The sequence below is a fragment of the Trachypithecus francoisi genome, unplaced genomic scaffold (assembly GCF_009764315.1).
Source record: "Trachypithecus francoisi isolate TF-2019V2 unplaced genomic scaffold, Tfra_2.0 Contig00385, whole genome shotgun sequence".
NCBI lineage: Eukaryota > Metazoa > Chordata > Mammalia > Primates > Cercopithecidae > Trachypithecus > Trachypithecus francoisi.
In genome coordinates this window covers 36,191-59,301 of record NW_022680608.1, presented here as the reverse complement: position 1 = coordinate 59,301, position 23,111 = coordinate 36,191, and the positions used below count along the sequence as shown (strand labels likewise).

At 41.0% G+C, this 23,111-nt stretch overlaps 2 pseudogenes; one reads left to right on the top strand and one right to left on the bottom strand.

Moving 5' to 3' along the window:
• Window positions 1–628: 628 nt before the first annotated feature.
• Window positions 629–5,524, bottom strand: LOC117083742 (annotated as a pseudogene).
• Window positions 5,525–17,726: 12,202 nt separating this feature from the next.
• LOC117083735 lies at window positions 17,727–20,911 on the top strand (annotated as a pseudogene).
• Window positions 20,912–23,111: the final 2,200 nt, after the last annotated feature.

Sequence of the window (23,111 nt, the reverse complement as noted above, 5' to 3'; positions counted from 1 at the left end):
TCAGGATTTAGCAGAGAAAGATGGTAGGAGGCCTACTACCCTACTCTTTGGTGTGATGGGTGCTGGAAATGGAGCACAGGCTCAGGTCACTAATATATGTTTGTCTAACCATGGTAACTGTCTAACTGACTGCAACATGGGTTGGGAAGGGCATTAGGATCCCTGAATGGCCCTCAGCTAGGACAAGGGAGTAGGACCTTAGTTCCTGCCCCTCTATGGACCCCCAGCACACAGACGGGCTGGGAACCTGGGCTCCATGCCATCCACTTCCTTCAGTGCTAGTTCTTTGGTGGCCAGGCTGCACCTCACTCCCCTCATGAGCCCTGCTAGGGCTTTTGTGGGAGTCCCAGATGGGGAGCCTTGAGCCTCCCTGGTGGAGCAGTGGCTGAGTTGGGCTAACTCTGGTAAAATTAGCCAACTTTGAATCTGGTGTCAGGTGAGGGAGACAGCATGTGTGCAGGGCTGGGGGAGACTGAGCTGGTCTGAATTCTGGCTAACTCTGGGTGCACTCTTGCAGCCTGCAACAGAGCTCCAGGCTCCCTACAGGACACCAAGTTCTCAGCACAGGGAATCTTTGTGCACCTTGTCCCACTCTGTGAGTTGCTGGGGACTCACCAAGATGGGAGGCCTATGGAGCCTGGCCCCCTTCCACAAGGACCTTATCATACTTCCTATGCCTAGTGGCCATGAATGCATACCTGTTCCTAGATGGGGTGCTATGTTGGGGAAGGAAACCAAGAGTGAAGGTGACAGCTAGCGGAAAGGAGATGCTGCTGCCTCTGCCTCTGGGAAACCATCCCAGGTGCACAGAAAATCCCCTCTTTGCCCTCCCCTGCTGCACCCACCCTGATGGCAGCAACCACATTTAGGCTCTACCTTAATTGTTGATCAGGACTGGGAGCCTCCTTCTTTTCCCAGAGGCTTTTCTTGCTCATGTTTCCAGCCACAATATCCTTGGGGCACCAGAAGGATATGTCACAAGTGCAGACCCCTGCATCTCAGGGATTAGAAGCCCTGGATCCTTCTCTCTCACCTTGCCCAACTGCCCAGGGGGCCTGCCTACCTAACCCTTTTCTGTGTGATCCCAATGGAAGAGGCAGGGAATAGAATAAGGTTGCCATCTACCTCCACACAGCCAACACAGTCTTTGACACCCGCAAGGGTGAACCCAACAACCCTACTGCAATGCCTCAGGGTTCTGTCTATACACATTCATCCTGGACAGTCCCACACTTGACTTAACAAGAAAACCTGGCCTGCTGCGAAACTCTCAGGTGCTAGCTCTGAATCCAAGCCTTATCCCTGGAGAGGGCCTTACCTTGTAGGATTGGCTGTTGGCCACAGATTGAGCCTTCACCTCACCTGTCTCCCACCGACTCTTGGTACTGGCCACAGTCATCTTGGGCAGCTTTATGGAGACATGGCAAGCTAGCTTGGGGGTTGGGCCAGTGGTCTTAGGAAGAGGCAAAGGATCAGGATTACCTTAGTGGATGGCCACAGTAGACATATTAGGGGGTAACATTTGACAACCTCTACTTTTTCTTTATATTTTCCCTGGAAGCACTTACCCAGTGCAGCCCTAGGGTGAGGATCGTTGAAAAGATGTGCCTTCCTCCCTTCAATGAAATTGTGAGACTCCTCCCTGTACTGAAGAGCACCTAGGAGATTATGGCACACAGGACAGATGTGGGTCTGCCTCCATGCTGCTCATGGGGTAAAGCTGGGGGACCATGGTTGTGATGGAGGGGCATTGAATGGATGGAGGGACAGTGATTAAATTGCAAAGTGTTGGTCAGATGGAGAAGCATTGATGGATGGAGGAGAATTGATTGGATGGGAGGAACATTCATTGGATGAAGTGGTATTGATTGGATGCAGAGGCATTGATTGGATGTAGTAGTATTGCATGGATGGAGAAATCTTGACTGAATGGAGGGGCATTGATTGGATTAAGAAGTCCTGATTGGATGAAGGGGCATTGATTGATTGGACAAACACTGAGTAATTGGAGAAGTATTGTTTACAGGAGTGTTGGTTGTATAAAGGAACATTAATTGGATGCAGGAGCATTGATAGGATGGAAGATTATTGGTTGGATACAGTAGCACTGATTGAATGGAGGGGCTTTGATTACATGGAGAGACATTGAATAATGGGGAGCACTGGTTGGTAGAGGAGCACTGATTGGATGTAGAAGTATTAGTTGGATAGGTGTTGGTTGAATAAGGCAGCATTGATTGGCTGGAAGGGCACTGGTAGGAAAGAGTGGTGCCAGGATGGACGGGGGACTTTGCAGGAGAGGGAGCCAGGTCATACTTCGATGGCCTGGGTGTATTGTTTCACCAACTGGTCAATCTTGGAGATGGGCAAGTTTGGCTTGGATTTCTTCATACTGTCACTGGAGGGTAGAAGAGGCATTAGGCCCCATGTCTCCCCACATCTACCACTTGGGGAAACCAAAGATCTGAGCCCAGAAAGCAGACAGACAGACCTCTTCTCTATGGAATCATTTAGGGATTCAGTCCTGTCAACAAGCTGCAGAAGGTGGAGATAGACACAGGCCTGTAACAGCCAAGGCAGAGCTACCCTCGGTATCCCCAACTTCTCCCTCCACCAATCCAAATCCCAACCCTTATATCACAGGGGTTTGCTCTGCCCCTGGCAATGGGGTAATAGCAGACAAAAGCAGGGCCTGGACCTGGTTGGTCTTCCTGTGGTTGGCATGTAGCATTGGCCTTTTGGGTATTAGTCTGGGAGAGGAGAGAAGATGGTGGTGGCTCTTGAGCTGACTACTTTGGTGATGGTGCTCAAGGGAGGCAAGCTATCTTCGATGAACCCCTCCAAGACCAAGTGTCTAGGGGTCTGGGCTGCTGACATTTCTGGTCCTAGGGGAAAAAAGACATCTCAGTTGACCCCTTGCTTGTACCTCTCCTGCCTTACCCAGAACCTGTAGGAACAAATGGTGTCCCCTCTGTTGGCCTCAGGTTCTCTACGGCCCTGAAGTGCTCCAGTTCTGGAGCTGGTGGTGAGGAATTGCGAAGTTTGGGGAAATGTTTCCAGATCTATCAAGACAGTAACCAAGCCTTACCTGCTCTGAGAATGCAGGACCAGAAGGGGCAACAAGGTATAGGGTTGTGGGGTGCTGTCCCACTCTGGGCTTGTCCCACAGGGCCCACAGAGTGGTGCAGACAGCAAAGGCAGACTCATCCCTGGGGTGAGGCTGCACCCAGACCCTATGAGGCATAGCCGTCACTTCCTCCTGTTCCTCCTCAGCCCCTGTGGCCACCGCTGTCCTGAACAGTGTCCTTTGGGTCTGGCCCCTCCTTGCTCAGACTCAACTTCTCCAGGTGGACTTCATCACTGTCCTTTTCACAGGCATGCAGGCCAGCCCTGTGGGTGGAAAGGGAGGCAAAACTGTTCTAGGGCCATTGGACTGTTAGGCTGACCATTTCCCATTTCCAGCCTCAGTTTCCCCATCTGTAAAATAGGGGCAGTCAGGTTAGTTGACTGCTAAGGGATCTGAGATCTAAGCCCATTGGGAAATAAGTTCCAGTGGCCTCAGAGCCACCGCAGTCTACTTGGGCCTCTGCGTCAGGGCCTGAGATTCTTGGAGAACTGCCCATTCCCTGCCAGACAGGGTTGTACAGACTGAGGGTCCCCCAGCGGCACTCAGGTTGGGTTCAATCCCCAGCTTTCTGGCTGGGCTTCAGCCTGGCAGCTGCCAGCCCACCCTGTTGGTCTGGGGTGGCCCCAGGGGGAGCAGGCTGCCAAGGTCACCACTCCTGCTCTTCTCCCTGTAGGGGCCTATGGGTGTTGTCAGAGACTGGAAGCTGGGTCATTTGGAGGGCTAGGCAGGTGTAGGGCCAGGTCACTGAAGAGTGGGTCCAAGGGGCTTCTGGCTGCAGGGGATGGGAGGCCAGTCAGCTGGCAGCTTGGAGTGGCTCTGCATTTGAGCAGGACTGAACTTGTAGGAGAAAATGGGAAATTCTCAAATTTTTCATGATTTCAGGTCCCTGGTGTGTGTGCCAGCCAAGACCCAGCCCCACCATCCTAGGTGGGCAGGGGTCTGAACCAGCAGCAGCCACACAAAGGGACCATTCAGGAGGAGGTCAGTGTGACCAGGCAGGTGCAGGGGGTAGGGTGGCAGTTGCAGAACTAGGCTCCACGGAAGGGTCAAATGCCCCTGCTGTTGGGAACAGCCATGCCCACTAAGCCTGAGGCCAGCTAGAAGGGAGCTGCCCCATCTCAGAAATGGAGGGCCACTCACTCCGAAGTGTGTATGGGGCGATCAAGGCGGGATTGGGGTTGGGGCCCGTGGGCACTGCAACAGGACAGGACCAGTGGCTCCTGGGGGAGTGGGAGACCACTTACATGAAGACAAGGGAGTATAGCTCAGCAACACAGTCCCTAGGGCTCCAGGGTGCTTTAGAGCCTCAGAGGGGCCAGGAAAGACCCTGACCAGGGAGAACTGTCAACCCAGCTACGGGCTCTGGACCTACTCAGGGCAAGGGGATCCTCAGCAGTGCTGGGGTCCCAGATGGCCTGGACCCCGCAACGTGAGTGGGGTCGGCCCCACAGGTGACCGAGAGGGGCAAGGACTCTGAGCAGGGGTAGTGAGGTGGGACTTGGGAGCAACCCCTGTTGGGCCTGCTGGAGTTGAGACAGGCACACACATCCACGCATCTGGGAAGTGCATTCTCCGGGCAGACTCTCCACCATGCACATCTGGAAATACCTGCTTCCTTCCGTGGGCATGGAGATCAAGGAGCCCCAGGTAGGAAGGGGCGGTGTTGGGAGCAGGCACTCAGCCTCCATTAGGGAAGCGGTCGCAGCTGTGTGCTGATGTGAAAGCAACCAGCCTGTCCCCTTCCTGAGTGGGGCCCAGGGGCCCTGGGGAGCCCCAGAATGAGGTTTCCTCACAGCCTTGCCGGCCTCGGTGATATCTCGCCGTTTTCCTCTTTTCTCCTTTCTCCCCATTTCCTGGCCATGGGGACATTTCAGGGACTGCTTGGAAATCACCTACGGGTGGCTGCTCAGGTGCAGGTAGGAGGCCTGAAGGGAGCCCTGCTCTGCCCAGCATCCGCCTTCGAGGCCCACACACAACTGTACTCTTGCTCCCCCTCAGGACTCCTGCACCGGGGCTAATGTCCGAAGTTCCCGGGCCTCGTTGAGCTGCTCCCGCTGCTCTGGCCTCTTGGTCCAATTGCCAAAGCCCTCATCCTCATCCAGTTCATGGGCCTCCACGAGCTTCAGTCTGATGCTGAAGGCAGCACGGGGGAACTTAGGACTGGGCCGCTGCTGCCTCCTCTGCCAGGGTCCCACACTCACCTCAGGGCCTGCTCACGCCCTGGGCTCCAAGTGTAGGAAACTGTCTGCCACAGTGCTGGCTCTGGACTGTGTCTCCTGTGATAAGAGAATCCCGTGGGCAGGGCTGTACCCCCGTAATCAATCTGGGGCTCCCTGAGAACTGTGATTCCTTGAGCAGTCCAGGACTCCTTGAGGAGGAGGGCGGTGCCTCCTCCATCAGTGTAGGGATCCCTGAGGGCAGGGCTGTGTCTCCTCTATCAGCCTGTGGCTCCCTAATAGCAGGGCTGGGCCTCTCTCATCAGTCTGGGGCTTTTTAGGGCAGGGTCTGACCTCCCTCATACTCCCTAGGGCAGGGTTGGGCCTTCCTCATCACTCTGGGGCTCCTTCTCATACACCAATCTGTTTTCTGTGTATGAACTTACCTGTTCCAGGCATTCCCTTGTAATGGGCTCAAACACTACATGAACTTTTCTATCTGTCTCCTTTCCTTCTGCCAGATGTACTGAAGGTTCATTTATATCGTAGTACTTCATGCCTTACACAAGCTGTTAACCCATTATTTTGTTTGAGTTGTTTCCACTACAGTACTTATAGGCACAAATATTAGTTTGAATACACTTACTCAATTCTGGTTATATATGAGTGGAGTTGCTTGATCACATGAAAATTATGTTTGTTTTGTTGAGGACCCACCACATGTCTCCACAGTAGCTGAATCATTTTCCATTCCAACAAGCACTGTTTCAGGGTTTCAATTTACCTACATCCTCTCAAAGACTTGATATTTCTGGCTTTTTACAATTTATAAATATTCCAGTATGTGTGAATATGGTGTGTCATTTTGATTTTGAAGTGCATTTTCTGAATCCCTAATTATGAGTATCTGTTCCACATGCATATTGGGTGTTTGAATATTTTATTTGAGAAATTTATGTATAGAGGTCTAGCCCTTTTTTAAGTTGTAAACAGATTATGTTTTGGATACTAGAAGTTGGTCATTTAAAATTTGTTGCTTTAAGTTATGGAATCAGAATCATCCAAGTTACTGAAACATCAGGGATTATGCTTTACCATGTAAAGACTTTGCATGCCTTAAGTATGGTTGTTCTCATAGGGATGAATGTTCTCTAATCCAATTGACTAGCCCCTTCACCCTGGAATTTCATCCATCTAAAAAGGTAGAAGCAAAACACCACAGGCCAAGGAAACTCCTCACAAGTCCTTTAATCCTCAGGTTTATATATGTTATTAACGTCCTGTGAGAAGTGTCAAGTAAGTTTGAAGCACAAAATCAAATACCTGCAAAATTTAAATCTACATTGTTCTGATAGGTAGCTACAAAAAAAATTTAACTTCATTTCTCACCATGTTCGCTCTTGTTATTGGTATACTTAGTCTTGTAGGCTGTTATATTATTGCCTGCCTTCAAACTTTTTTTATTAAAAATCTGTCTCTGCCACTCTTATAGACTTAACTCCTAACTCTTCTCCAACTTCTTCAAAAAAAACTTCTTATCTTGGACAGACAAATCAAGCAATTAAGTCAAAACATATTAAACAAGTTTGAAGAGCAATTATGAAATAAAAAGTGGGGTAATATTGTAAAAAGTAAGATACAGTTTCCTCTTCAAATACTTCCCTTCCCATCTAATTAGGAATAAATGGTAACTTCTCTTAAAAGCAAAATTTATTCAAAGAGCTGTGCTAACATTCTTAAATATCTGCTGGCCATAATAAAGAAATCAATGTACTTTATGTTCTTAGCTCTCACAATTTAGCCTACATATTTGCCCTGGCATGCGTAAACTGGTCCAACAAGCAGTCAGTCATAGCCTATTCCTCTTCCTTTGTTAAAAGTGTTTTTATCTATCTCAGCATTCCACAAGTTACTTTCTCCTTCCTTTATTCTCCTCTACCTTTGCCTCATTTAAAAAGTTTTAAGTTGCTAACCAATCAGAACAAATACAGAATGTGAGATTCTGTTCCAGTCAATGGCAACTGTACATAGCAGTAGGATGGATGCATAAGGTTATAAATGACACTGTCTCCTTTGTTTGGTGTACTCTCATGGCAAAACTGCTGGTGAGTGTACCAGCAGGAAGTTTTCTGCAGGAAGTGAAAATGGCCCTACTAAATAAATTAGTTTATGTTCAAGTGCTATTTTTTTATGGCACTGCAGAACAAGCATTTCAAATAACTTAACACAGGCGGTGATGGTTGTAGTGAGCCTTGATTATGCCACTGCTCTTCAGCCTGGAGGACAGAGTGACACTCTGCCTCCATAAAAAAAATAAATAAATAAATGAAATTACTTTGAAAAAAATTTCCTTTCATCCTAATACCCCAAAACTTCATGGAGGAAATTAGTATTTACCTCTCCACACAAAACCAATCTATTTATTATAGCGGTACTCAGGAAACTATGCAGAAACAACATTTATTTTTCAATATGCAAGCAAGGTTTCATATGGAAGAACTATTATTTTAAATATCTGCTTAAGTCTACTTTGTCAGATCATCTTCCTCCAACAGCTTTCCTAGAATCCCTGCAACTTAAGCTACCATATGCTTCACGAGGAGCACGGTTCACCCTATCCACTGACGGTGAATGTGTTCATTCTTTTCTGCCACTGTGCTCACAATCACTGGAATGGAAATCATCATGACTCCTTGAGTAACTCTCCCAACTTCTGTCATATCTGTGTCATGTATTGTGATAATCATGGTAACTGCTTCCACCAAAAGTCATCAGAGGACCTGGTGTAGATGGTGCACCACAAGAGGTCCCTGCAGTTTTGATAAAATAATAGAACTTAAGTTGAACTACATTTAAACATTTTTACTGGTATTGCTAAAACATGAGTCAGTTAAAGTACTATTTGGAAATATCTGCTTTCCTCTGCTTCTGTTGACAGGATATTAATTATGAGTGCAAGCGTTGAAATCTTTTATTTAAAAGAAGTATCAGAGTAGTATTGTGAAGCTTAAGACAGTTTATTCTAAAATAAAGGTGGAGGTATATTTTCTGAAAATGAATTGAAGTTTAACCTTCATATAGATCCCTAGGCTTTATACTGTTAACATTAGAGTACAAGTCTGCTGTAGCACTCCCAGGCTTATAAGGATGAGGATATTCCCGCCTAGTAAATTTTGGTCTGACAGGTTGTCTGTTCTCAAACCCTGTCTCCCGATAAGATGCTATCAATGACAAGATGTGCCCAAAATTCATTAGCAATTTTAATTTCACCCCATCCTGTTGTCCCATGATCTCACCCTGCCTCCATTTGCTTTGTGAAGCATGTGATCTCTGTGACCCACAACCTATTCATACACTTCCTCCTGTTTTGAAAATTGTTAATAAAAACTTGCTGGTTTTACCACTCAAGAGCATCACAGAACCTGCCGACATGTGATATCTCCCCTGGACACCCAGCTTTAAAATTTTTCTATTCGTATTCTTTCCCTTTCTTTCTCAGACCAGCTGATGCTTAGGGAAATAGAAAAGAACTCATGTTGAATATCAGGGGTGGGGTTTCCCCCAATAGTACATAAACTGTTTTTTAAATAATTTTACATTCAGGAGGCCTAATTATTTTTAAACTATACAATATTTCTTGCATAAATCCCTTGTATAGCTTTTCTTATGACTTTTCAATCTTTAACATATCTTAACTTTCTGCCTTCCTTTTACACATTTTTTTTCCTAGTTTCACCTTTGGCTTTTGATTTCTGTCTCTTCCACTTTCTCTCTTACTTAGTCTTTCTTACCTCCTCTCTCTATCATCCTATTTCCCTTTCTTTTCCCAAGTTCTCTCGCTCCTGCTGCAAGTGGGGATGGGTCAAGGCATGGGCCCTGTCCCCACACACGTGCTGCTGTCTGTTTCTCCTAATTTTTTTTTCTCTTGATTTTCCTTTTTTCTTTCCTTTTTTCCTACACTTAGTTTCTTGGTCTGGGTTGGATTTGTGTGGCTGGAGTCTAACCCCTGGGCAGTCATTGACCCAGAGGCTTGGCAGATGCCTGCCACAAATTCAAAGAATATGCCTTTGCACCTTGTCTGCTGTCCTCCATCTGCTATCCTCCTGGAGATGGTCCCTGTCCTCTTTTTCACATAAAGCCAGGCTTAGGAGAGGGACTTAAACCTTAGTGTGCCTGCTCACTATTTGACTCTATGCTTGCTGTTTTTGCTTTCTTTATGTCTGACTTCCTCTCCTAGTTTCTTTTTCTTCTCTGTCAGTCTTTCCTTTGTCTCTGCCAGTCATGGCATGTTTTCTTCTCTCCTCTCCTTCCCCTCCCCTAGGGAGCTACTCTTTCTTCCCCTGAGAAGAAAGGAAAGGGGGGTTCTGAATATTTTCTTAATACAAGAGTTTTGTGTGAGGTTCAATGCGCCCCACCATGGAAGGGGGGCACAATGTTGAAATTTTAGTTTGGGGAGTTGTAGCTTCATATTGAATAAAACAATAATTGAAATGCAGGCTAATAAAATTTGTAAGGCATCTTATGTTGGTGTTCTATAGTTTTCAATTGAAACACAATTCTCTCTGCAGTTACTTTTCTTGAGTCCTGTTTACAAAATAAGTCTGGTCTTAGGAGTTTTGTATTATTTACCTAAATGCCCTAACAGTGGTCACTGACCATAAAGACCTTTATTATTTATTTCTTCATTATTATTTACTTTTTAAATGAGAGACAGTGTTTGGCTCACTGCAGCCTCAACCTCCTGGGCCCAAATGGTCTTCACACCTCAGCCTCCATAGTAACTGAGACCATAGGTGCACACCACCATGCCTGGCTAATTTTGTATTTTTGTTTGATTGTTTTTGGATATTGGGTTGCACCACGTTGCCTAGGCTAGGTGTGATCTCCTGGGCTCAAGTGTGTCTCCCACCTCAGCCTGTGAGTTTGCTGGTATTACAGGTGTGAAACACCATGCCTGGCCACAAAGGCCTTTCCAGTTTCCTTTGTGAGAACTTTCTATAATTAGCCTTGGATTATATTTTGTAAAGCCTTGAGACTAAATCCTTAGCCAGAACTTCCCACCAGTTTTTTTTATATCAGAACCTATAGATTGGGTTGAAATCCTCTCCTTTCAAAGTCCCCACGTATTGTGAGGTTCCAGAACTTGCCCAGAAGTGACCTTTCTCATCTCTTTGTCTAGGAACTCTGTAACCATTATGAGACTGCATTTCCCAACAGGGCATTATAAGTATTGTCCCCACAGTCAACTTTAGTTGTTAATGCTGCCTGGTTATATCTGATTTAATGGAAACCATTCTCAATATGTTTGGTATCTCAGACAAGGCTTGATATTAAAACCAGTTTCCAATAACATTCTGTTAAAAACAAAACAAAACAAAACAAAACAAAAAAAACACTTTTTTTTTTTTACTGAACAGCAGAAATGCCATTATTGCCGACAAAAGTTTATAAAATATTAAATGTCCAGTGATTGTAATGCAGCTCAATTTGTGAATTACTAAATCCAAGAATAATACAAATTTATCTCTTTTTTCATTGTTGTTTTCTTTTCACTGACAGTCACCCTTTTTTGCCCAGGCTGGAGTGCAGTGGCAAAATCTCTGCTCAGTGCAACCCCCTGCCTCCCAGGATAAAGTAACTGTCTTGCCTCAGCCTTCTGCATAGCTGGGATTTCAGGTGTGCGCTGCCATTCCTGGCTGACTCTTGTTTTTCTAGGAGAGATGGAGTTTTGCCATATTGGCCAGGCTGGTCTGGTCTCAAACTCCTGAATTCAGATGATCCACCTGCCTTGGCCTCCCAAATGTCAGGGATTACAGGCATGAGCCACTATGCCTGTCCTACAAATGTATTCTTACACTTAATAATAACAAGAAGTCATAAGATGTGGCAGTTTGCAATAACCCATTTTAAACTAGTATCATTTACTAAATATTTGCATGAGTCATGTAAACTTGCTCACCTATTTCTGGGATTTTTAAGAGTGTGTAATTCACAATAGTGCTTACTTATCTCTAAGCCAATTATTATAGCACCCTTTTAAGTGGTATTTGAAATTAACTGGGTAATCACATCCAGAGGTAGTAATATATCACACACACATAATATATATGCAAAAAATATAGATAGTGGAAAACAGATTTTATAGCTCTCCTAAAATTAGTCATAATAAGTAATAGATTAATATAAATCTCACTTGTTTATATCCATTTTATATTTACTCTAAATTGTGTTTCCGGAAAATGAGACAAGTTTACCTATTCAACAGGAGGTCTATTACCTTTTCTGTGTATTGGTAAAGAAGAATTTTCTGAGATTATTTTGTCATAGTATTTTATCTAGTGAGTCAGAGAACTACATTTGTCTTATAGATTCATCCAGTGACAGTCTGGATGTCTCCAAAACCTGGGTAGTTAAAATGCTCAATCTCTTCTAATTAGCCATTTTTCTTTTCCTCATAATATTTATGAGGGTGCTGTCTTTATTCAGATAATTATCTGGAGGGTGGGGAAGATCCCTGAGTCCCTCAAGAGCCTCTGATTTAGATAAACTAAATTTCTCATGACTATGGTGGCTTGAGAGACTAAAATAGAAAAAGGCTTGTGCAGAGGTTTGAAGTAGGAGATGTCAAATAATTCAACAGAGCTAAATAGTAGACAGAAGATAGTAAGAGGACAAGCAAAGAACACGAGTAACAGGAAGGAAGAAGTCAAAATGCACCAGTGTGGGGAGATGTTAAGTTTCTCAAAGATCATTGAAGTTCCAAAGTATCCTTACAAAAGCATCCCAACAATAAAATGTCTGCCTAGCAAAGTCTAAATCCATGAGGTTTCAAGAAGATGGGTTTTAGTTGACTAAGAGAGTTACATGGTAGAAGCAAGTATCCAAATAAAGACAAAGAGGTGTCAAACAGTTTTAATTGAGAAAAAGATAGAGTTAAAGACATATAAAGATAGAGATAGAGACAGAAATAGAGATACTGAGAGACACACAGAGAGATAGAGACAGACATAGATATAGATGTAGACCTTGACATAGACATAGGCATAGACATAGATGTACATGTACACGTACACATACACATACACCTTGACATAGTGATATACAGAGAGAAACTTCCATAAAGACGAGGCAAATGGGAAAAATCCCGTTAAGGAAAATTGTTCTCAAACATAGGATAGGAATATGCTAGAAAGAAGGGAATCAAATACATGGTGTGACCCTGCTATTCGGATTGCTGGATCATATGATGGGTAGTTCTGCTTGTAGATTTCTTAGGGCTCTCCATACTTAAATTCACAAAAAGCTCTGTGTAAGGCGTGCACTAATTTACATTCTCAAGAAAATGGTGCATGTACGTCCTTTTCTCTCCATCCTCACCAGAAACGCGTTTCTTTAGACTTTTGGATAACAGCCATTCTGACTGAAGAGAGATGACATTTCATCATAGATTGGTTTGCATTTTCTTTATGGATTAGGGATGATGAGCATTTTGTAATATGTCTGCCGGGCAATTGTATGTCTTACTTAAACAAATGAGTATCCCCATCATTAGCCTATTCATTTTCATGCTGTTTACTTGAGTCCCTTATGTAATGTAAATATTCATCCATTATAAGATGTATGGCGATCCAATAATTTCTTCTGTCCTCTAGTACATCTCCCTCCTCTGTTTAGTTTTCTGTGGTGTTCTGAAGCACCTTAGTTTGATATAACCCCATTCTCTATTGTTAATGTTCTTTATTGTGCTTTTGCAGTCACTTTGAGATCATCATTACCAACACCGTTGTCATGAAGCTTCTTCTTTCTGATTTCTTCTAGTATATTTATTGTTGGATGTCTGACATTGGAGACTGGTGAGAAATTATTGACTATTTTATTGTTTATATATTTATATATTGTTTTATTTTTATTTCTTATTATACTTTAAGTTCTAAGGTACATGTGTACAACGTGCAGGTTTGTTACATAGATATTTTACATATATACACACACAGATATAAACATACATATGTACTGTGTTGGTTTGTTACACCCATTAACTCATCATTTACATTAAGTATTTCTCCTAATGCTATCCCTCCTCCAGTGCCCCACCTCATGACAGGCCCCAGTGTGTGATGTCCCTGCCCTGTGTTCTTGCCATTCAGTTCCCACCTATGAGTGAGAACATGCGGAGTTTGGTTTTCTGACCTTGTCATAGTTCGCTGAGAATAATGGTTTCCAGCTTCATTCATGTCACCACAAAGGACATGAACTCATTTTTTTTATGGCTACATACTATTCTGTGGTGTATATGTACCACATTTTCTTAATCCAGTCTGTCACTGATGGACATTTGGGTTGGTTCCAAGTCTTTGCTATTGTGAATAGTGCCACAATAAACATACATGTGCGTGACCCTTTATAATAGTATGATTTATAATACTTTGGGTATATACCCAGGAATGGGATCACTGGGTCAAATGATATTTCTAGTTCTATATCCTTGAGGAATCACCAGACTGTCTTCCACAATAGTTGAACTAGTTTATACTCCCACCAACAGTGTAAAAGTGTTCCTATTTCTCCACATACTCTCCAGTACCTGTTGTTTCCTGACTTTTTAATGATCACCATCCTAACTAGCATGAGATGATATCTCATTGTGGTTTTGATTGCATCATCACTTTCTCTGATGACCAGTGATGATAAGCATTTTTTCATGTGACTGTTGGCTGCACAAATGTCTTCTTTTGAAAAGTGTCTGTTCATATCCTTTGCCCACTTTTTCATGGGGTTGTTTGATTGTTTCTTGTAAATTTAAGATCTTTGTAGATTCCAGATATTAGCCCTTTGTCAGATAGGTAGATTGCAAAAACTTTCTTCCATTCTGTAGGTTGCCTGTTCACTGTGATGGTAGTTTCTTTTGCTGTGCAGAAACTCTTTAGTTTAATTAGATCCCATTTGTCAATTCTGGCTTTTGTTGCCATTGCTTTGGTGTTTTAGTCACAAAATGCTTGCCCATGCCTATGTCCTGAATGGTACTACCTAGATTTTCTTCTAGGATTTTTGTGGTTTATGCTTAATATTTAAGTCTTTAATCCATCTGGAATTAATTTTTGTATAAGGTGTAAGGAAGGAATCCCGTTTCAGCTTTCTACATATGGCTAAGCAGTTTTCCCAGAATCGTTTATTAAATAGGGAATCCTTTCCCCATTTGTTGTTTTTGTCAGGCTTGTCAAAGACCAGATAGTTGTAGATGTGTGATGTTATTTCTGAGGCCTCTGTTCTAGTCAATTGGTCTATATCTCTGTTTTGGTACCAATACCATGCTGTTTGGTTACTGTAGTCTTGTAGTCTATAGTTTGAAGTTAGGTAGCGTGATGTCTCCAGTTTTGTTCTTTTTGTTTAGGATTGTCTGGGCAATGTGGGCTCTTTTTTGGTTCCATATGAATTTTAAAGTAGTTTTTTCCAGTTCTGTGAAGAAAGTCATTGGTAGCTTGATGAGAATGGCATCAAATCTATAAATTACTTTGGGCAGTATGGCCATTTTCACAACATTGATTCTTCCTATCCATAAGCATGGAATATTTTTCCATTTGTTTGTGTCTCTTTTATTTCATTGAGCAGTGGTATTTATTTATTTTTGAGACAGAGTTTTGCTCTTGTTGCCCTAGCTGGACTTCAGTGGCACAATCCTGGTGCACTGCAACCTCTGCCTCCCAAGTTGAAGAAATTCTTTTGCCTCAGCCTCCTCAGTAGCTAGGATTACAGTCTCTCACCGTCACACCTGCATACTTTTTGTTGTTTAGTAGAGACAGAGTTTTGCCATGATTGGCAGCCTGGTCTCAAACTCCTGATTTGGATGATCCATCTGCGTCGGCCTACCAAAGGTCTGGAATCGCACACATGAGACACCGCACCTGGCCAAAATAATCTAATTTTAAAATTATTTACATAGATATTCAGATTCTTCTTCACCTAGTTTATAGGAAAAACTCGATTTTTCATTGTGCATTCTTGCTACTTGGGAAAAGATCATGAGAAGCAAAAGCAGTGACTCAGTTCTGTGTCCTTTTGTTTTTCTTTAGCAATAATCTGCACCGTCTGCGTGGCCTGCCTAAGAAAAAGAGATGTTTCATGTGTTCACTGTGGGTCAATGGCTTGCAACAGTTAGGATGCCAGTTAGGGCATAGGACTTCCAAGCACCTAGTTCCAAAGTGCACACTGCTGGTGCCATCTGGCCCATGCTCTGATGGCTTCTTACAGGATGCCTTCCCCAGTAGGGTGGAACAGCAGGCTACCAGGATGGGAGGGAGCCCCAGAAGATACCCACTGCCCTCGCACTGATCAGCCTTGAGAGAGGCTGGCTTACCCACAGTCAGCCAGATGCATACCCTACGAGGGCCCTGCGTCTCAGAAGCTGTTTGTCCTACTCTAAATCACCTTTATTTTCTGTTTCTCTGCTCAAGTGTGTCTCTTGGCAAAAATCCAAAGACAGCAAGATTTTTGGATGTTGTTTCTAAAACAGGATGGGTTTTCAATGTGTCAGTGTTGAATTATGGGAAGAGACTATAGGGAAAGAAATCGCTACCGTTATCAAGAAACTCATTTTTGTAAACTCATTGTCTGTTTCTTGAGGACTCTTCCTTTTACTGTCGGCCATGTCTGACGGATGGGCAATTTGACAGAAAACGACCTATGACACCATTGTTTTCATGTGCACTTTTTATTAAAGTGGTTTTTCTTTGTGAATGTAGCCATAATTTAAATAGACAAGCAATCTACTTAACCGTTGTGATTAAAAACTTGTCCTTTAGTCAGCACTTCAAATTTCTGATTTGCTTGGCAGGAATTCTCAAATTTTGATGTAAAGCAAGTTATTTTAGTGTATGTAGAATCTTGGGCCATAAATAATCAGTTTAAATTTGCCTCTGTAAAGCCTTGAATCTCTCCCTCCTGTATGACAGTGTGTGAAACATATTTCCTGTATCTCTGGTATGGTAAATAATTTAAACCAAGTAAGAGAGTGTAATCAAGATAAATGGCAATAGCCTAAAACAAAAACAAAATAAACACACTTAAGTTATTTACCTGAGATGCTGATGCACTCAGGTAATCCTGGCATTTGGGGAGGTGAAGGTGGGAGGATGGTTTGAGGCCAGGAGTTGGAGACCAACCTGTGTAACATAATGAGCTCATTTAACCCCTTGCCATTTTGGCACCAAGGCTGGTTTAGTGGAAGATGATATTTTCCCAGGCTCTGGGTATGTAGGGGGACAAGGCTGCGAGTTGGACACAATGAGGAGGGTGGTGAGCATCAGGACCCCAGTGGGCATGGGGTGTGGCAGGGCTTTGGGTCACAGCAGTGTGATGGGGGCAGGGATTAGGCAGCAGTTCTGCAAGTAGGACAAGGTGTGGCAGCGGGAGAATAGGTAGTATGGTTTTCAGATGAAACTGTTCCACCTTAGGTCATCCTCAGACATTATATTTTCTTAAGGGGGTCGCCACTTAGGTTTTTTGCATGTGCAGTTCACAGTAGGGTTCCTGTGAGAATGCAATGCCTCCACTGATTCCACAGGTGGTGGGGATCAGGCAGTGTGAGTGGTTCATCACCTGTTCTGTATCCGGGTTGCTAACTGGCCACAGATAGGTACCAGTTGGAGGCCAGTGTTTGGGATCCCTGATCTCTTGTATATTTCAAATCACTAAACGTTTGTAAAATATTTAAAATATTCTCCCCCCAAGAAAAGCATGTACTTTAGGTGAATAATCATTTATCAAAATATCAGGCTTGGCGTGTTGTTTCACCCTTGAAATTCCTCAATTTCATAGCCCATACCAGCAGATCATTTGAGCCCAGGAGTTCGAGACCAGCTTTGGCAACATGAGGAAACCTGTTTCTATTATAGCACACACACATACACACACACACACACACACACACACACACACACACACACACAATTAATGTAGTGAGTGCCTGTACTCCCAGCTACTTGGGAAGAGAGATGTGGCACAATCATTTGTGGCCGGGTGGAGGATGCTTCAGTGAGCAGTGCACTTCGGTTGAAGAAAACTGAAGTCTCTAAGCAAAAAAACAAAAAAGAAAATAAACAAAAATCACATTGTATCTCATAAATGTATAGTTTTCAAATTAAAGTATTTAAATGGGGGCATCCTGTGTATTGCAACTTTAGAAAATTACAAAAGCTTTTATCTAATTTTCACAGACAAGTTTTTGTGAGGTACATAGTAAAATGCAGCATTTGTCTATGAAGTCAGTGCTTCTTTTGCTCTGTATGTTACACATTTTTAATATTTCAAGTAAGAAATACTAAAAGGATGTCAGCATCTGTAAGGCTATTTCACTTGAGATTTCAACACAGTATGTAATAAAATTTTATCTTTAGGCTTCCTTATCATTATCTAAATATAGATAATATTTTACCATTTACAGGAAAATGATAGAAGCAGATCAGCCCAGCAAGCTGTTCATCTGTTGCCTAAGTAGAGAAGCAAATGAAAAGACGCTTAAAGCAGTATTTGGGAAACATGGTCCCTTGTCAGAAGGTCACTCTTAATACTCTTAATAAAACATCTCAATATATGGCAGCAGGTGAAAGGTCTGTGGTAAGGGCCACCTACTACTGTGAAAGGGAAGCAAGCAAAAGTAAATTATTTTTGCAGAAAGTGAACAAAGTAAAATTAAAAGGCAGACTATGGGGTGACTTAGTATTAAGAATCATAGTAATGAGGAGAAATGCATTTTTTTTTGTTTGCTATAACTTCAGATGGTTAGTACTATGGTGAGTTCTTTATATTAGTGTAAAATGTTTTCATATATTTTAGTTCTTTTTAAGAAAGATTGAACCAAGAAGTGCAGAGGCTTCACATTTAGTACTTTTGAGAACCCTGCAGATGCTAAGAATGCTGCCAAAGACATGGAAAGGTAAGAGTCCCTAGTGATAATATGCTAACTCTATTTTTCAATAAACAGTATGACTAGGTCTTTTAATGACTAAACTTTTGAAGACAGCAGAATGCCATAAGAACCAAAGTGCTTTAACCATCCTCTTCTTTTTGCCATATAATGAAAGTGTAGTTGAAAGAATATAGGAATAAACATTATATAAACTAGTATATGGTAATCCAATCTCCATGTTTGTATTTCAGTATGAGTGTCAATAGGTTTTCAAAGCTTACAAAGAATTTTAAAACTTAGAAGAAATCCTCAGGAAAATGTGAGAAAGAAGTCAATATCTATTAAATTCTATGAATGGAATTATTTCTATTTTATGGAAATAATTCTGTACCATAGAAACACTGTAGATTCTCGACACCTAGATTGACTTACAAGAAATAAATCTTCTGTAGAAAACACTTAGACAGACTCATGAGATGGAAACATTCTTTCCACTCTCTGAAAATACATTCTAGAGAAAGTGTATTTAAATATGACCTTTTCATTAAGAAAGTGTTAAGAAGTTGAAAACAGAAATATCAGGACATCGAAGTTGGATAACAGAACTAACTGGCATTCTTTCCCCATCTTTGTTCTTTTCTCCTAAGAATATATAGTTATCAGAGTGGTTTATGTAACACACATACAAAATTACTGGTTTTCCCAGTGTGTTGGAGAACTTGTTTTGATCCAATCAATGGTCTCTTGTCCTATTGAGTCTTAAATTCAAAGGAATTGTGTTATTACAGCTTTAAACTTTTGGGTAATTCTATGAACTACTGAATTCCTTTACGCTGAAGTCAAGATCATTCCATTCTGGACCCTTTGGAGTTTTTTATGTTTTAACATTAAATGTCTAATAATAATAATTTATCCTTCAAAAACAACTTAGATTTTATAGTTTCTTCCTCATTGTACATAGTAGGTATTTTGTACTCCCTGTACCCTGTATATCACATCTTTGGTGGTTAAATTTTCTTCACTGCATAAATTTTCCTAGTTGTTTTAATTCTGTTACATCTAGCACTTTCTCGTACACAGTAGTCAGTACATTTTTATTCATTCTTATACTTTATATCTGAAGGTGTGGTGGAATATGAGAGTTTATTTTGGTTCATGGCATGGTGTCAGGACTTGAAGTAATTTTGACTATGTAATCTATGATAAAATTTTTTCCACTGGTTTCAAGTAAAAAACAGGTAATTTGTGTTGATGTCATTTCTAATTACTTCATCTCACATATTACATAAAAATAAATATGTTACACGCAAGTAACTATTAACAATGGAAATAAAGGAGGTACTTAGAGTTTTCAGGGGGGATGAATAGTTTAAGAAATTCTGATTAACCTCAAAATACTAGGAAGCAAGCACCCATGTACAAATCTGGGTAAAAATTTTAGGATTAGAAATAACAAAAGTCTCAAAGTAGGAAAAATCAGCTTGGAAGAGATTTAAGATCTTCCACCAAGTAATAAAAGTCATGTAATTTTTAAATAGAGTTCTTAGCAGAACTGTTTTCAAACAACATTACTTTTGCCTATATAAAAGATTAAACTGAAGAAAGTTATTGTGAATTTAATTAGGACATTTAAGCATTTCTGAGAAATAATATGCAGTACTGACTGAGAGTTGTTTTTAGGGGACACGTCTAAGGCCAATAAGAAATAAGAAGGTAGATAACATGGAGGAGACCAACCACGGATCTCATTTAATGAAACAAAGAGTGAATACAGAATTTGAAATCATACAGAGATATTGTATGTAATTATGACCAAAATAAACAACAAACAATACAATATCAATAATATGACTAATCACTTTCAATAGATAACCATTTTTTTCTTTTGAGATACAGTCTCCCTCTGTCATCCAGGCTGGAATGCAGTGGCATGATCTTGGCTAACTGAAAGCTCCACCTCCCAGGTTCAGCCATTCTCTTGCCTGAGCCTCCCCTAGTAGCTGAGACTATAGAAACCTGCCATCCCCACCCAGTTTTTTTTTTTTTTTTCCTCTTTGCATTTTAGTAGAAAGGGGTTTCACCGTGTTAGTCAGGATGGTCTCGAGCTCCTGACCTCATAGTCCACCCACATCGGCCTTAGGATTACAGGCATGAGCCACCATGCCTAGTCAATAACCTTACTTTACTAATGACATATTCTTTCATATACACTTAGCTTTTAAATAAGGGACGTGGATGCAAGATGAAATTATGTATTGTAAAGAACCGATGTGCTACATTGTCTTATAGAATTTGTGATAGGTTAATTTTTCTTGGGATGTTATTTTTTATACTGAAGCCTTTCAAGAAATTTGAATAACAGAATTTGTGTGTATAACTTCATGGAAGGCATGTACTCAGTAAATGTCTCAAGTTTCACCTTGCGAATAACATGGTAAATTCAGGAAAACAAAAACAAACAAACAAACAAAAAAACAAGTTTGTTTCAAAGAAAAGATCTAGAAATGAAATATAGTTTAAAAAAAGTTTGTAAAATGTGTTTAGGTGAAATGTGATCATTTTATTCATAGCATACTTAATACTTTTAGTTTTTGTATGGAAAAAGCAATAAAAGCAGAAGCAGCCACAAAACCATCTTCTCAAAGTGGCGGTACGCAGAGAACACCATCTCCTTCAAGACACAGAAGCTCTTTAGGAAGTCTGAGATAAAAGAGGAAGTAGTGAGGAACAAGACAGTGGCATCACTCAAGTGGAGAACATTGGGTATATTTTAACATATAAAGATGAAATCAAGGAATGAAAGACAGTGTTTGAAGACGTAGAAGTTTCTCAATATATCTACTTTCTATGAAAAGTAATAAAATTCTTGTTAATGAGCAAAATGATGTGTAAGTACTAAAGAATTATTATAAGAATGATTGAACTTATATCTAAAAATTTGTTTCAAAATCTGAAATACTTTGCGTTGAAGTATACAAATTTCAAACTGAATTGAGTTATGTTGCTGATTGTTTGTACTCAACAGGATTGCTGCAGAACTCATTCCATTCCTAATACTTAGAGTTTCTTACTTTGGTGCCCCAAAGTTCATAGAAGTTGCATTGTCAAAATACAATGAAATCACGAAAACCTTCCAACAGGACATTAGCAACTCAGTATTTTAGGACTGATTTCACAGTATTTGTTTTCTGTGAATACACATACACACAGTATACAAATCTATTCCTTTTTCATTTTGATATGGAGATATGCACATTGGCCTGCCACACAGAATCTTTCATTTAAGGAATGTAGAACTTTAATTTCTCCAAAGAGTGTGTAACGCAGGAAAAGTCTAAAAATCACTGCTTCACAAATGAGTATGTAACTTTCTTTGCTGGAGGATGAGTCACTGCAAATGGTATTTATGACAGATTTACTCAATAGGAAAGAGGGGTCAATTTTTACTTAAAAAAAAAAAAGCAAACCATGCATTAAAATATACTTATAAATTGTATTATATATTAGCCAACCTTCAAAAACCTAACATTCATTTGGAGTTTGAAAACCTACACGTATAATTCACTGGAGATGTTTTCTCGGTTGAAATTTCAGTGTATGTTGCATTCTAAAAGAAAGATTTTTGTGTCTTTTTTAGTCTCAGTGATCTTTAGGGTGAAGTTTAATAATACTCTCCCACATGAGAATGTCCCTGTTGATACCTGTGACACCACCAGGGAAATGGAATGTATCCACATTTTTTGTAGATATATAAATGTTTTTTCATTATTTAAAATGGAATTCTTAAAGATTAAAATTGAGCACAGCCTAAGCTGAAAATTACTATTTCATAAAAGACTGTAAGAATTCTAAATTATGTTAACATATTTTACAGATAATATATTTTCTAAGGTGTCACTTTTTGAGTCTGTAATTATTTGATTTCTTTGAGTAGAATTTGGTTTAACATAGATATGTTTTGATGAAGTTTTCTTCATATTAGAATGACATGAGCAGGCATTTATCATTGATCTCCTAATGTTTTTCTTGATCTAGATTATAATTATTTAACTGATAGATTTCTGCTCTCCTCTCTCCACTTATTCCACATCTCTCTCTCTCACACAAATATATAGATTCCTGATTATTTTTGTAGATTTTCTAAATGGATTTTTATTGCTTCAAGTACACATATTTCATATACACTGCATCCTGTAATCTACAAGATGTAGGATTTATAAACATCTAAAATTTAGCCATTTAAGAAACAGTGATGTTTGTCAACTAAGAAGATTTTGTTTAAAACACAGGTAAGGGGGATACACTCTTGATCTCCACATGACTTCTTCTAGGGGAACATTTGGATTTAAAAAAGGTCCACCTTAAAGATTTGGAAGTCCTCTTCTAAAAAAATCTGCTCCTTCAACTGTGCCAGAAGTAATAATGGGATGGGAGGCCAAGGCAAATGCTACCAGAGAGCAAGACTATAGTTTCTGTATGACTGAAAATGAGCTAGTTACCTGAATGCTTAACTTTAAGATTGAGAAACATATTAGAATTGACACATACATGGATACATTTATTGCAATAGGTTTTATTACAGTTTCCATCTCACCAGGCTAATTCAGATTCATGGTGAATAAATACTTGACCTTCTAATTGCAGATCAAAGAAGTGAGGCAAACATTCCATTTGCTTTGTTTGCTAGAGATTCCTCCTGTTTTTTCTTAAAGGTCCTGGCACTATTCTTTGATGGGAGGCTTCTTAATTTAATCAATTCTTCCATTTCCTAGGTCTCTTTGTATTGGACCCCCGGTGTTCCAATCTAAAAATTGCATGTTCAGTTTCTTTGTCAGTTTGGAGTCTTGTTCTCATGAGGTCAGAGTGCACTGGTGAGATGATGGCTCACTACAGCCTCAAATTCCTGAGCTCATGCAATTCTCCT